At 45.3% G+C, this 14239-nt stretch overlaps 1 long non-coding RNA gene and 1 pseudogene across 1 annotated transcript in view; both read right to left on the reverse strand.

Annotated features, from left to right (window-relative positions):
- Positions 1-13688, reverse strand: part of LOC142786466 (uncharacterized) — a 45422-nt gene extending 31734 nt beyond the window's left edge. The window contains exon 1 of the long non-coding RNA XR_012889056.1: positions 13525-13688. This is a non-coding gene — a long non-coding RNA (uncharacterized LOC142786466). The remainder of the gene's footprint in view (positions 1-13524) is intronic.
- Positions 7154-12795, reverse strand: LOC142786504 (uncharacterized; annotated as a pseudogene).
- Positions 13689-14239: the final 551 nt, after the last annotated feature.

Here is a 14239-nt window from a genome sequence, read left to right on the forward strand (position 1 = left end):
TACATGAGGTATGTTCCTTATTGTACGAGAGGCATGTCCATGTTCAGCGCAGCATGTCTCTGGCCATCAAGTGTGTAGTCTCGTTTTTATTTGGGAGGATATCACGTTCTGTGGTGATGTGAGTGGGGAACTCAAGATGGTCAAGCTCACGTTTGGGGATCTGCCCGCTTTTGCCAGAATGTCCAAGGCTTCCTTGGAAAACGTGCTTTTAGCGTAGTTTTTTTATTTATGTTTCGAATTTGCATTAGACAACTTCGCATACCTGATTTTTTAGGACCAGTGAAATATTGTTGCAATATAGAGAACGAAGAAGCTCGCTCAAATTGGAAGCAGATGACGCGACTCGTCACCCCCTGGACAACTGCTGAAATTATTGTCAATATACCAACTATGCACTCGTGTGCCTCTGCACTCTTCCCGCAACACTTGGTGGATGTGCTGGGTACCACGATGGAGCTTTGCAGTAAACGTCATGTGCTTGCCGCCACCCTGGAAAACCGACAGCCAATGTCTTAGTCAGCGACAAGGGCAAACCAAGCGTCAACGGTTATGCCAGTCGCAACCACCTGCTGCTCGATGATCATACCTTCTCGTCCTACACGCCGAACCAGATCACTGTCGTCAACCAGATCTATTTCCCGCCAAAATCTTACCACTTCCCGTCTTCGCCAGGTCATCGGACACGTTCGCAGCTCATGCACCACTCTTTGTCCCCATACACAGGCCGCTTCACTTCCGGAAACTAGGTAGCGCTTAAAGTGGTCAATGTGCCTGGGAAACCTGGCAGGTTTCCCAGGCGTCGCAGAGCAAGGTACGAACCGGTCCGCAGCCCTCCATTGACTGCTACCTCAGTACCCCAGCTTCGACACTTCTACCCCTGATCCGGTCGCAGAAACATCCACTCCTGCATCTGACCATGACCACAAGGTAGAAGACGCCCCCACTGCGACTTACCTCCCCCCCGAGAGGTACATTCCCTCAGAGCCCCCATGCGCAGCTTCGTCGCACGTGCCTGCCACATGCACATCTTCCGTGACATCGACGGCACACGACACCGTGGCCCTATCCGACTCTACAACGGCTACCTGGCCGCACGCCTCGGAGTATGGCGCAGACATCCTTCCACCCGCTATTCACCTCCCGGTCGCTGAACCTTCACCATCCCCAATGTCCGAAGGGGACTCTCTACCAGCCTCAACGCTCTGGGCGTCCTGCCAGCAGCGACCAGCATCGCCCTTACAGTCTCCCGCAGCCGAAGTTAAAGCCACCAGCCATCGACCACGGCCAAACTTCCGAAACGCTGCGAGTATGACCGACGCTCCTGAGGACGATGTGCCTGGTCCACCTATGTCACAGCAGACCGCACATCTCACGCCTGCCATACAGGCACCCGTCTCCATATTGACCTGCGCACGAACCCACGTGCACCGACTACTGAAGGTGCTTCCCCAAGTCAAGGTACGCCCACAGAGCCTCCTCCAGAATTCACATCTGCTGGATCACATGACATGCCTCCTACTGAATTCTTGCTTCGCGCCCAGGGGCCAAATCGACTTTTGTACACCCGCCCTCATCTCACCCTGAACGCACCTCTACCTGCAATGCTCACTTGCGACACCCGGTGCGCTCCCAGCTGCCCCAGCTGGTCATCTTGTCACCCACTTGCGTTGCAAACACAGCGACCGAACGCTTACTTCTTCGTTCACTGCGCAACTCCCAATGTCGGCCACCAGAGACCCACTGGTTCTCGATGGTCAGTACATGTTGACAAACTGGACTTCCCAAACGGACACCTTGCGGATTGTCGTTCACGTGTATAGTCTCTTTCTTTGTTATATACTTCTAATCGCGCAAAGCGCTGGGGGGGGGCTATACGCATGATTATCATTGTCATTTCTCGATCACCGCGCCGCGCCTCTCGCGCAGCTGATGCTAGCTCGAGCTGCGTGAGGATTAGAACAATCTCACGCGCCTGGCGGTTTTGGCGTGGCAGCCGCCACCGCTCCACTTTGGCAATCGAATAAAGCAGCGAGTTTGACACGACCACACCGGCCGCTGTGGCGTCTTCCTCTCTCGCTACAGGTGGATTGCCATTGTGACAGATTATGCAGCAAGATACGCCATTGCACAAGCAATGCCGAACAGCTGTGCAGCAGATGTTGTGGACTTTCTACTCCCCGATGTTACTCTACACCACAGCACCCTTCCACAGTTACTAACGGATCGGGGCCGTTACTTATTGTCAAAGGTCGACGATGGCCCTTTTCGCTTTTGAGCTTCTGAACACAAAATTGCTACCGCATACCACAATCAAAGGAAGGGGCTCACTGAGCGACTAAACCACACTCCTAACTGACATGCTGGCCATGTACGTTTCCGACAATCCCCATCACTTTGTCCACCGCTTTACTGTACGATCATTTTGCTTACAATTCGTCTTGTCACGAAACCGCTCGATTTTCCCCATTCTTTTTTTGGTATGGCTGCGGCCCTGTCTTGCCGTTCGACACATTCTTACCATCTGGTGTTATATTCTCAACGACCAATTACGCCCACGATGCAATCACTTCGGCTGTCCATGCCCGAGAGGTCGCTCGTCAAGACCTCGCAACGTCGCAACCTTCTCAAAAGCGACGCTACGATCATCTGTAAAAAGACACAATTGCCTCTTGGTTCTCTTGTACTGCTCTGGACACCCTCGTGCCGTGTTAGCTAGGCGGAAAAACTGCTCTCTTGTCATTCTGGTCCGTACAAGACCTTACGCCAATTTTGTGACATGGTATACGAAATAGCACCAGCTGACGTGTTTTTGCTACGTCACGTCAATGGTGACGTTCATGTCGCCAGGCTCAAACCATATATACTTCGCCTTAACTAATGCTCCATGATTTGTACCCGAATGAAGCTACGCTTGCCGGGAGGATGATGTTGCACTAAAAAGAACGAGAAAGCTCGCTTAGATTGGAGGAAATTGACCTGACTGATCACCACCTGCGCAATCACTACAAATACTGTCAAAACACCAACTCTGCACTCGTGTGCATGTTTTTTTCCTGCAACAATATGGCTACTTCATCTGCTATTTCCAAATGTTCCATGCGTATGCTGCATGTAATTTCAGCTTTGAAACCTGTCTATTCTTACGGCAGTGTAATTGTGACCCCTGTCACAATTACAATACTCGGTCACGTCAACAAAGCACGCATTTCTCTCTCTGCCAAAAAACAAACCAAAGCCTCCGCTTTGGTCTTTCGTCGACCTCTGTTGTAGTCGAAGTGCACGTGCCCATGAATATTAGCCACTGCAACGGTGTTTCCAATTTTTGTTGAGATATAAATTTTCTGGCCATGCTGGTGGTAAATTGTGCCAAGTTTGTTTATAATTTGTTTTCTTATGGTAGTGGTTGACACGCATTCAAGCTGCGAAATGCATTGTGCTTTGGCTATTTTTTTAAGGTGTTGTGCATACCCAGCTTGGTCAAAAGCTAGATGAAATTTTTTGGCTGTGCAAAAAATGTCTTCATTGCAGGGGCTATCATGATATATTATTGTGATACTAGATGTACCTGAAATTTGTTACATGTGCTTAAGATCTTGAATGTCCCCGAACTACTTCACAATAAATCTAGTCGGTTAATTATGTGATAGACAATAAACTCAAGTATATTTACATTGCTTAGCCGGCTCTTGTTCAGATGTTGCCTCTTGCTTTCACTTTGTAGATCAAAGTTTCTGGCTGGGCTAAAATAGTTTTCATTTTGTGGTCTCATGTGATACATTCTGTGATGCTTGTTGTACCTGAAATTTTACAAAGATGCTTTGAAAACCTTGAGTGCCCCAGCGGAGTAGTGACTTTAGTAATCAAATATGTCAAACAAAATAAAACCAAATATTTTTTCACCAAATTATGTCACAATTTCATGCACACTTTGCGACTTTGAGTGAGCAATGAGTCTCTACCCTAGGCCGTGATTTTTCTACTCCAGACTACTGTATGCTATTTCAAAACATCGACACTGGGTGAGATACTGAACAATCCTTCATTTTCACACAGCTGCAGAAACCTGCATAAGGTATACACATCTTTCAGCACCAAACAGATATACATCTATGCAACTGCAAACATCCCATCAAATTATACATCAATGTAACCACAAATCCTAAATATGCATAACCTAAAAGGCACAAAGTATTTTAAGGGCCTTTTTATGTGTGTTGGGTATGCGTGAACAAGAAAGATATGCTGAAACAGACACAAGAGAAGTCTTCAAAGTCGTGTACGAAGTCCCATCAGAAGCACTCAACAAGCATAATTAAGCGTGACATCGGTGTGAAACTCTGCGTGGTGCGTAATTTTGATTGGGTGTCTCATTTTTGGCACTCGCTATTTCGCAGACTTACCACAAGCAACCTTTGCAAAATATTTGACCATTATTGCCCAGCTATGTGCATCAAAATGGATATATATATCTGAATATTTTGCAAAATGGGCATAAAAGTTTGCTCCAAATACATTTAAGGTGTGTTGCAAATAAATAAAAATGGGTTTAGAGCACGAGCATCGGCAGAGGGTGCTGCTACAGGTAGTTGCTTTCACTCCTTCCACATAGCAAGGTGTCTGGCTCTCATCCCCGTATTTTCATTACATCGTGGTTCATAAAAAAAAATAGAAGATTTTTAGGTGTGGAGCGACCCGATAACACCACCATGATTACCTTGCCATGTGCATACACACACACACACACACACACACACACACACACACACACACACACACACACACACACACACACACACACACACACACACACACACACACACACACACACACACACACACACACACACACACACACACACACACACAAACACACACATGTAGTTCACCAAATTTGATCACGGCCTTCAACAGACCATCTTACAATAGACTAATGGGAAAATGCAGACATGAGTAGCTGTTAGGTTCTGTTGGCACAACGAGCAAATTTTGTTATTTTATGGAATTTAAGAGGCATCTTCTAAACACTCCTTGAAGAACTGACACCACTAGAGAACAACTGCACTTAAACCAGAACACATAACACCTAAAAGACAGAAGATAACAGTGTAGAAATAATCACCCCTTCCTCTGAAGATAAGTCATGAAGAAAGGCATAAGCTACATGCCTAGTGTCAGAAAGTTGTGCACTACTTTGTTTTCTAACATACTGTTATGTGCAGAGAGAAGGGATGACACAGGAGCTGATCTCATCAAAGAAAATTATGAAGAAGATGCCTAAAGCGAAGCACAGCAGCCAATAAAGGGTACTTTAGCCATTGGTGTCTAGCGGCTCAAGGATTTGTCATATCGGGCAACCTCCCAAAGATCGGGCTATAGGTGCAGCACCACACCCACCGCAAGTGTGGATAGGCGGTCGACTGCGCATATTCACATACTCGCAGCCGCGCTTCGTTCAGTGGCTCAGGGGCTGACACTATACTGCATTTACCACATGTACGCACATGTTCTCGCACCAGTAATAACATAAAAATCTTATATAAGAGTTCAGCAGAAAGCTTACATCGATTGATTACGTGCATCACAGTGCTACAGCAAAAGCCTGATTAATGAGAAAAGCATGTTTTTTTTCAGACAAAAATTATTACTGCCTTCAGTCAGTCACTAACAATGCCACATAAACGCTGAAGACAATGTAACAACGATGAAATTTTCAGTTAAGTTACACGACATTACATATAAGGCATGCCGTCTGAATTATTTCCAATGCCTGGCTTCTTTAAAGCATTTTTATATCTAAGCACACGGTTGCACGCGGTAACTCTGTTTTGAGTACAGTTTAAGTACCGATGTGTCACTGCTTATGTGGTAGTAATATTCCTATGTAGCTATTGCTATGCTATGCGGGGTTTAACGTCCCAAAACCACTATATGATTATGAGAGACGCCGTAGTGGAGGGCTCCGGAAATTTTGACCACCTGGGGTTCTTTAACGTGCACCCAAATCTGAGCACACGGGCCTACAACATTTCCGCCTCCATCGGAAATGCAGCCGCCGCAGCCGGGATTCGAACCCGCGCCCTGCGGGTCAGCAGCCGAGTACCTTAGCCACTAGACCACCACGGCGGGGCTATTCCTATGTAGCGATACCACGGTCAGATAAACACAACTAAGACTCCTAGCACGATCAATAAACTACAGTGCTGTAATTGTACACCTACCAACAGCACCCAGATGTATGGTTTAGAGCCTGTTTTTTTTCTTGCTACCGAGTCTCTATAGTAACACGCTGCATTTATACACTATTTGATAGTCCTCATGTTTGGGAGGATGCCCAGAGCATTTTGTGATATGCTTGAAACAGAAAGCGGCACCCACTCTGAAATTATTCTGGTGAATGGAGGGTACAACGACAATAAACGGCACTTTGGAAAGTTGCACTCGCTGATCTTATTACAACGCATAAGCATCCGAAAGATAAAATGCTCTCGTACGTCGTTATAGGCATAGGTAAAACAGTTACACTCGCACTGACATGATTGGACAAACCACACTTTGAAAATTGCCAAGACGTACGCGCACATAGAAGCATGACGTGGCTAGCAGACGACGCACGGAGCAATCCACCAGGTGACGACTTTGCTCGATCTCGCGGCCAATAGATTTCTGTTGGACTCCAGCAGAATCTGAGCTCGGGCACAGAGCCCGACTGCTTACGCTAGTCAAAGGGCACATGAACGTTTTCTCAGCAGCAGCAGCACACCAGCAACCCATAGCCAAGAACAACAGGTGCTCAGGTCTCTGGTAGACTAAAATAGATTCCTTGGCTCATATCAGAAAACCCAACGACTGAGACGCATGGCTTGTCATCTTGCTGCTTTCCTACCTCAAGCTCTTCTTTTTTCAGTTTAATTTGCTTCCCTCTCTTCTCATGGTTCAGAACTATAGCCGTGGTTTTCTCCAAGTGGGATTTCATTTATTAATTCTTTTTGCTTCTACACGCCAGTGCCAGTTTTTTCTTCACTGTCCTCCACTGTCATATCACACCCCACAGTGGTGGTCTAAAGGCTAAAGTACTCGGCTGCTGCGCCGCAAATCATGGATCGAAACCCGGCTACGGCGGCTGCATTTCCGATGAAGACGGAAATGTAGGCCTATGTGCTCAGATTTGGTTGCACGTTAAAGAACCCCAGGTGGTCGACATTTCTGGAGCCCTCCACTACGGCGTCTCTCATAATCATATAGTGGTTTTGGGACGTGAAACCCCACATATCAATATATCAGGGTCATATCACTGCACACACTTGAATACAATACCATAACATCATTCGACACTAGACTTTCTGCACAAATCAAATGTTCTTGTGTAAAGAAAAAATATTAATACAGTAAATTGAAAAGAAATAAAATGAAAGCATAAGATTGCATCAGTTAAATGGAAATAAATAGTCACTGAGTGAGGGTGGCTCAAGGCCGAAGTACATAGACACCTGGCTGTCGTACAGGCAGGTGCGGCAGTTGGTGAGAAGTGTAGCGACCTTATACATCCTTCCCACTCTCTGACGCGTCACTTTCAAGTTCCTGTGAAAGTCTACAAATGCGAAGTCTGCAGCCACTTTACCGAAGCCCCACTCAACAGCCTGCCGTACAGTGCTCATGCACTTGTTGAAGTGCGCCTGGTAGGGCTGCAAGCGGGCGCCTCCATAAGGCTTCAGGAGCAGAGGCTTTAATGGGTAGGCCGGGTCTCCATAAATCACATATTTGTTACCCCTGGCTACCTTGACAATATTTTCATAGACCCTGGTGTCTTTCAGTATGCCTGCAACAAAACAAAAGGTGTCACAAGTTTTCTTATGCCAGAACTTGGCTGATGCATGAGTGTCAGTGCACAGCATTAACACAAGGTTCAGTGTCGACAGTATTTTATGTGTCCATTTGTTGCAACATGGTTGTAAAGAATGGCAGAGAATGCCATGCTGGCTCTACACCGTGTCTTCTCCCCAGACATGCTGCATACCTGCATTTGACACTATATGCCATTTAAGCTAATCTAACAACTTTCTAGCAAGATAACTAATATTTCAGCTAAAACGTGAAAAGTTGGGAAGTTCATTACACATGGCTGCAAGTGACAAAGTTTCCTTGAAGCCAGCTCCAAGAAAGGAGGTAATTTTTCACGTTATAGGATCTTGAAGCAATTTGGGCAAGTTAAATTAACCAGATCAAAATTATTGTGCTTAACTTGCATTTGAGGAACAGTATACAGAGCAATTGATTAGATTATTGTGTGACAGAGGTGAAAATACTACGTGTGACTTTTTTGCATGACATGTAACAAAGAAATGTTTAGCTTGCACTGTAATCATCAGAATATTTAACTGCACTACCATAAACACTATAAGAGGGTAATAATAAAGAACTTTTTGAATGACAAACAATGGTTTCCCAGTATTGAGCGCAAGTGGAGTGAACAATGCTGATGCAAACATAGTACCTGTATGTGGCCTGTAATGTTGACTTAATGTTGAAATCAGAACATTCACCTCCCGACTTTATTCGCCAGTGGAGAAGTCTGGTTTCACGCTATTGCAAAATTTGGTGTACTGTGAAACAAAAACTTTGGTAGCTGGAATGGCATCTTGGCTTACATTGTTGGTAGTCACTACATTTACAGATGAATTGGTTGAAAAAGATCTTGGTAGTCAATATATATACAAATGAATAGGTTGAAACTGATTATGCAAGATCAAGTAGATTTCTTTCTCAGCAATCTGTACTTCATGCAACTGTGTGCATGAACACCCTTTGGAATGTCACTGACTATGTGGCATCACATTTATTTGCATGAATACAATTATTTTAAGCTGACTGTGAAGCAGTGGTCACACACAAAAAAAAAATCCAGGAGTTGTACTCAGCCACACGGTCAAACATTAAGATGGCTTTTAGATGAGGAGACTTATTCATCAATATTGTTGAAAAAGATTTCTCAGAACTAACTCAAGTGATTGGTATATTATTAGTAATTTATTCTTAATACATGGGGAGTGGTGGCAATCGCAGCTACCTACCTACCACAGTTGCTTCTTTCAGCGACTGTCCTAAAACTGAAACAGTGTTCTATGTGCTTGTGCCACAGAGGCTTCCTCATGCACTAACAGTAATCTTAGCCATATGTATTCACAGGATAGCTGCCTGCCGTCTGCAAGTCAAAAATATGATCTCAGTATGCTGACATTATACTGCCCTAGACAAATAACAATAACACTACACCAAAAGCTCACTGCTCAGCTAGGTTCTTAGCACATGAGTTATGACCTAGGTATGTTTGTGATATGTCAATTTGCCATTTGACAGCTACAAGCAGAGTTTCTGCCAAGGCAAAATCTCACTCGCAGCACTTACCAGCATCATGACGCCGTCCCCTGAATGGGCCATCTAGCTGGCAAATAATGCCATTGGCGCACATAACAGCCTGATATTTCTGGCAATGGAAGCGCTTGTGCCCAAAGTAGTGCTCCTGCTGGAGCTTAGACGGCCGACAAATTCGTCGTGCCGTGCCATCTATGAAGCCCAAGAAGTTCTTCAGTGGAGCACCTTTCTGGTGCACGGCCTAAAAAGAATACCAAAAGAACAGATGAAGCAGCTGCCAATAGCATTTATGCACAAGTACAGTTTTCAGATATAATCTTAGTAAAAAACAATGTCCTTGCTCTTTTATTTGACATGGACAGCCGAGACACACGAAAAAACAACAAGCGTGACCAAACGAAATATTCTCACTTGCCTTCTAGCAGTTCTTGTACTGGTTTTACGCTACTGTCTCCACCTTGCTTTTTACTCATACCATAACACTTTGCACTTTGCTTTTTACTCATACCATAACAGAAAGCAGAGTTTCACTCTGTCTTTCAAAACTCTAAGGGTCCTCAAAAGTTGAATCATTTCATGCCAGGCAGTGAATAAGCTAACTCAAAATAACAAATGACGTTCTTAGCAGTCTGGGAGTGCACGTCATAGTGGCAGTTACAGTAACGGGTGATTTATACATAAACATGGACATTTCCGTTTTTGGACCAGGCTATATTCCAAAAAGGTAAACAGTGCCAAATATAGCAATGGTGTCTTTTTATTTTAGCAGTAACCATATGTGAGAAAGCAGTAGCATTTATTGTTTATGATGCTTGCTGCTTTTGTGAAGTACACTTATGAGTTCACTAGAAGCATTCATATTCATAGCTTACTCAATGATAAAAGCAGTCATAGCATGAGATTGGTGCTCGAAAACAAGATGTGCCCAGTGCGTCAGTGTTGAATCCATTACTGACAAATATTTTCACTTAACATTTCACAAAGACGCACTGCAATATGCAATATAATTGAAGGGTGAATTATGCGTGCCTCTCCTAACTTACAGTTAGACTTGTGCTCCTTGAATTAAAAGGACACTAAATGCAAATGATGTTTCATGTCACATTAGAAGGCCAACAATTAGGAGTACTTAAAGCATAAACAGTATGCACAGCAGCAATTTGGTAACAAATATAAAGGTAAACGTAGAATGAGAAGCCAGCCAGAGTATTGGAGCTCGCTTAGACTCACTCGAAAGATATATTTTGCTCTGGGCACTTGCTCCGATTCAGACTCACCAAAAATTTCCTCCTCGGACTCAAAATGAGTAAGTTTTTTCTCCACTGCATTCACTCGAAATCAAACTCGCCAACTTATTGCTGAGACCAACCAACACAGATGCACAGCTTGACCAGAGTCTCGATGAGCCTCAGTGTGTTGCCACATGAGTCTGCTAGCATAATATTTCCTTTCTCAGTGTCACAGCTGTTTGATGCCAATATCTCACATAATGGGTGCTCTACTTTCAACCTTGTTCTTGAAACACGTGTTACCAGTCCGGTAATATTTGTATTACATACATGGCTCACACGGAATACTGTTATGGATGAATCCGAACAACTTTATCAAGGATTTCCGGTGAAAGAATTCGCACAAGACGTCATTGCACCGCATTCTTGTGGTCTCATTGACCTGTTGTTTGTTGTTTTTTCGTGTGTAATTGTCTTCTTGCACAGTAGAAACAGGGTTGCAAAAAAATAAACAGGCTGCAGAAACAACACAAGCTGCCACATTTACATGTAATGTGATCGCTGGAATGTGCCCATGTTTGTCTGAGCTCAAAATTGTAGTACAGATGTATTCCCTCAGCGTGTGCGAATATGTCTTTAAACTCGCTGCGACGCGAACTGAACATTTTAAACTTCGAGGAACGAATAGACGCATTCAAATGCATTTAACCAGCCTGAACCAATGTTTTTACTGCAGCGTTCTGCTGCTATGCCGTAAAATAACCAATTTAGTAGACTCGCGATGCAACGAAATCGAAATCAGTAATTGAAATAAACGTGACGTATTTGGTCGTTTCAACTTTCACACCAGCTGCTATGGATATTCTGCCAGTTTTTGGACATGTTACGACTTTGCTTCGTACAAAAAAAGTGATATTCGCACAAAATCGATCGACTTTCATGCTTACCTGTGAAAACAGTTGCAGGTTCTGGAGGTTCATCCAGCCATGATCCGTGAGATCTGCAAGCAGGTGTCCAAAGTAATATTCAATGTGAGACATTACTTAGGACACCACACTTGAGATCACGGAGCTGTGGCGGTTGAATATCGTCTCCAGGTCACAAAGTCGATTTGGATAAGCGAGGCGCCGCAGTGTCGTACACAAAGCCTCGCGATCTGACACTCGGACGCGCTGCGCACTCATCACTTCGCCGGGAATGAGCAGGCCAACAATCAGGTCTTCCAAATCGCCTTTGTGGAACCTGAAGTTACGATAAAAGGTGGTTCCATCGATGGCGTCGATATCCAACACGCCGTTCTCGTGAAGGTTCCTCCGCGGCTGCGGCTGTAGCAGATCCATAATCAGTAGATTGTCGATGTACTTCTACGGTAGATTTTGAGCCAGGAATGGATCTTGGAGCACACTCTTTGCCATATCGACGACCACTTCTTTGCGAATGCGGCTAGCCGCTGACCGTCCAACCAGAGAGGCTTAGCCAGAGAGGCTTAAAGAATTATGCGGTGGCTCCTTATAGCCTTCTGCACGCAGCCAACTTTAATGGGTTAGGTGATTATATAGCACCAAAACACTTGATAATTTTACATGTTAAAAGTTATTATATTTTCGCCGCAGTGCTGGTTAAGTTTCATTTAAAAGAAAACGAATATGTGTGCATCCATGATCATCATCATCGGCGAACGTAAACGTTTACGTACGAACGTAAAGGTTTCCGTATGTGTAGCAAAACGCTGCTAAAACTCGGGCGCCGGTAACACGGTAAACGTAAACCGGTAACACGGTAACGTGAAAAAGTATACGTACAAGCTAAAACTCCCTACTACCGCGGCGACAAAAATAGTTTGTCCGAGCACTGCGAGGGGAATGTGAACCATAAGCACCACTCACGTTTCCGACGACGACGCGGTGGCCATCTCCGAGGCCTCGAACTCTTGGCTGTTGGACCCATCCGCTAGTAACGTAATTGTGGGCGTCCATCGATTTGTAAGCTTTAAGTTCGCCCCTTGTTATAAAGCTTGTACCGTCAACAAGGTAGCCCTTAATGTCGGTGAACTTGATGCGCGGATAGCACTTCATGTCACAAACAGCTTCATCGCTGCTAAAATCGAACAGGTCGATGCCGCCACAAAGGTGAACCTTTTGTTCGTAGCGGACTTTTGCAGGACCCCGGAGGTCACGCGCGTAGGCACTCAGTCGCATTTCAACGAGGTACACACGGTCGCACGCACAACCTGTCACCGCTGCTCGCTGCTTTGAAGGGAGAGCGCCACCACGGACCGTAAAGATGGCGGCGGAGGCAGACGCCGCTAGCGCCCCAAGCGGATGACGTTACTTGCAACCCCCCTATAATAGGCGTGCGCACGAGGGGCTCAAAGTCAGCCCCATACACAGACGTATAATGGGGAAGGAGGGGGGGGGGCACTGCGAGAAACCTCTCTCCTTCCCTAAAGGAGAAGCCTGCGCATACCTATAGATATAGCAACACGTACTTTTCCCTCAAGAAACACGTGTTTACGTCACTCAACGCATAGCGCCAGCATGAACTTATTAGTTCATGCTGACCATTCTCAGCCCAACACAAATACACAACGATGAGCCCACGCGACACATTCAGCGCAAACGTTAACAACCACCAACATGAAACGTTAAGCGCTCAACGGGATACAATGTACGGTTTCGAACGGTTGTTGCCCAAAAGATAAACCTCCTAGTGCCACTCTGGTCAGAGCTGTAAACCGTTTGGCAACAAGAACCTCATTTCACGCCACTGTACTACGGGCGTTATGCTTTTAATAAATATACGATTTGCTGATCCGTTTCTAACTGATCGGGAGTGCTGCGCCTTGAGCCTTACTTAGATCGCATATACGTTTCGCGTGCCTGTTTTGTGGAATATCAATAGCAAAAGCCAAAGTGAAGCACGCGTACCTGCGGTAAAATTCCCAGCGAGTCTTGTCCTGAAGATCGTCAAACGTCGTCGCAGTCTCTTGCTTGAACAATATGTCGACGAAAACCAGCACTCGAACGGATCGGACCGTGCGCCGAGGGGAGTCCGCACACGACCGAGACGAAAGGCGGGAAACGTTGATCACGTGACTCCGCCGCGACGCCCGCGCCAAACGGCGCCCGGTTGTTGAAGCGCTTGAAGTGGCTGTGCGCTGCCGCAAACGCGCGTTTTGCGCAAGAGGGGGATTCGGGGTAGAGCTTGTACTACTGCGCGGTGACGGCGTTATCTCTGCGACAACCTTTGTACCTTGACAGCGTCGTTCCATAAGCTTGGTAGGCGTCATTATTATGTCGCGCTGTACGGCAACCGCTCCCTTCGTCAACAACTGCTTTAAGTACTCATTTTTTCGCTGGGTCTCAAATGCATGGAATCAACTGTCCAACGATGTGGCGTTGCAGCCATCTCGGAGTTTATTCATCTCCCATATTGTGCAACTAGCTTATTTTACTTTTCGTTGTGTTGTTAAATGTATTTGAGGTGTTGCTTGAATTTTATATATATCTGCATAGATTTGGTAGCACACGTCGTAGCTTGTTTTTCATTGTTTTGTTCGCCCTACTATTTGTATCAAATATTTGTATTCTATCGTACAAAAATTTCTTAATGGGGTTGCAGTATTTATAAATAAATAAATAA

Source organism: Rhipicephalus microplus, unplaced genomic scaffold (genome assembly GCF_043290135.1).
Source record: "Rhipicephalus microplus isolate Deutch F79 unplaced genomic scaffold, USDA_Rmic scaffold_24, whole genome shotgun sequence".
Classification (NCBI taxonomy): domain Eukaryota; kingdom Metazoa; phylum Arthropoda; class Arachnida; order Ixodida; family Ixodidae; genus Rhipicephalus; species Rhipicephalus microplus.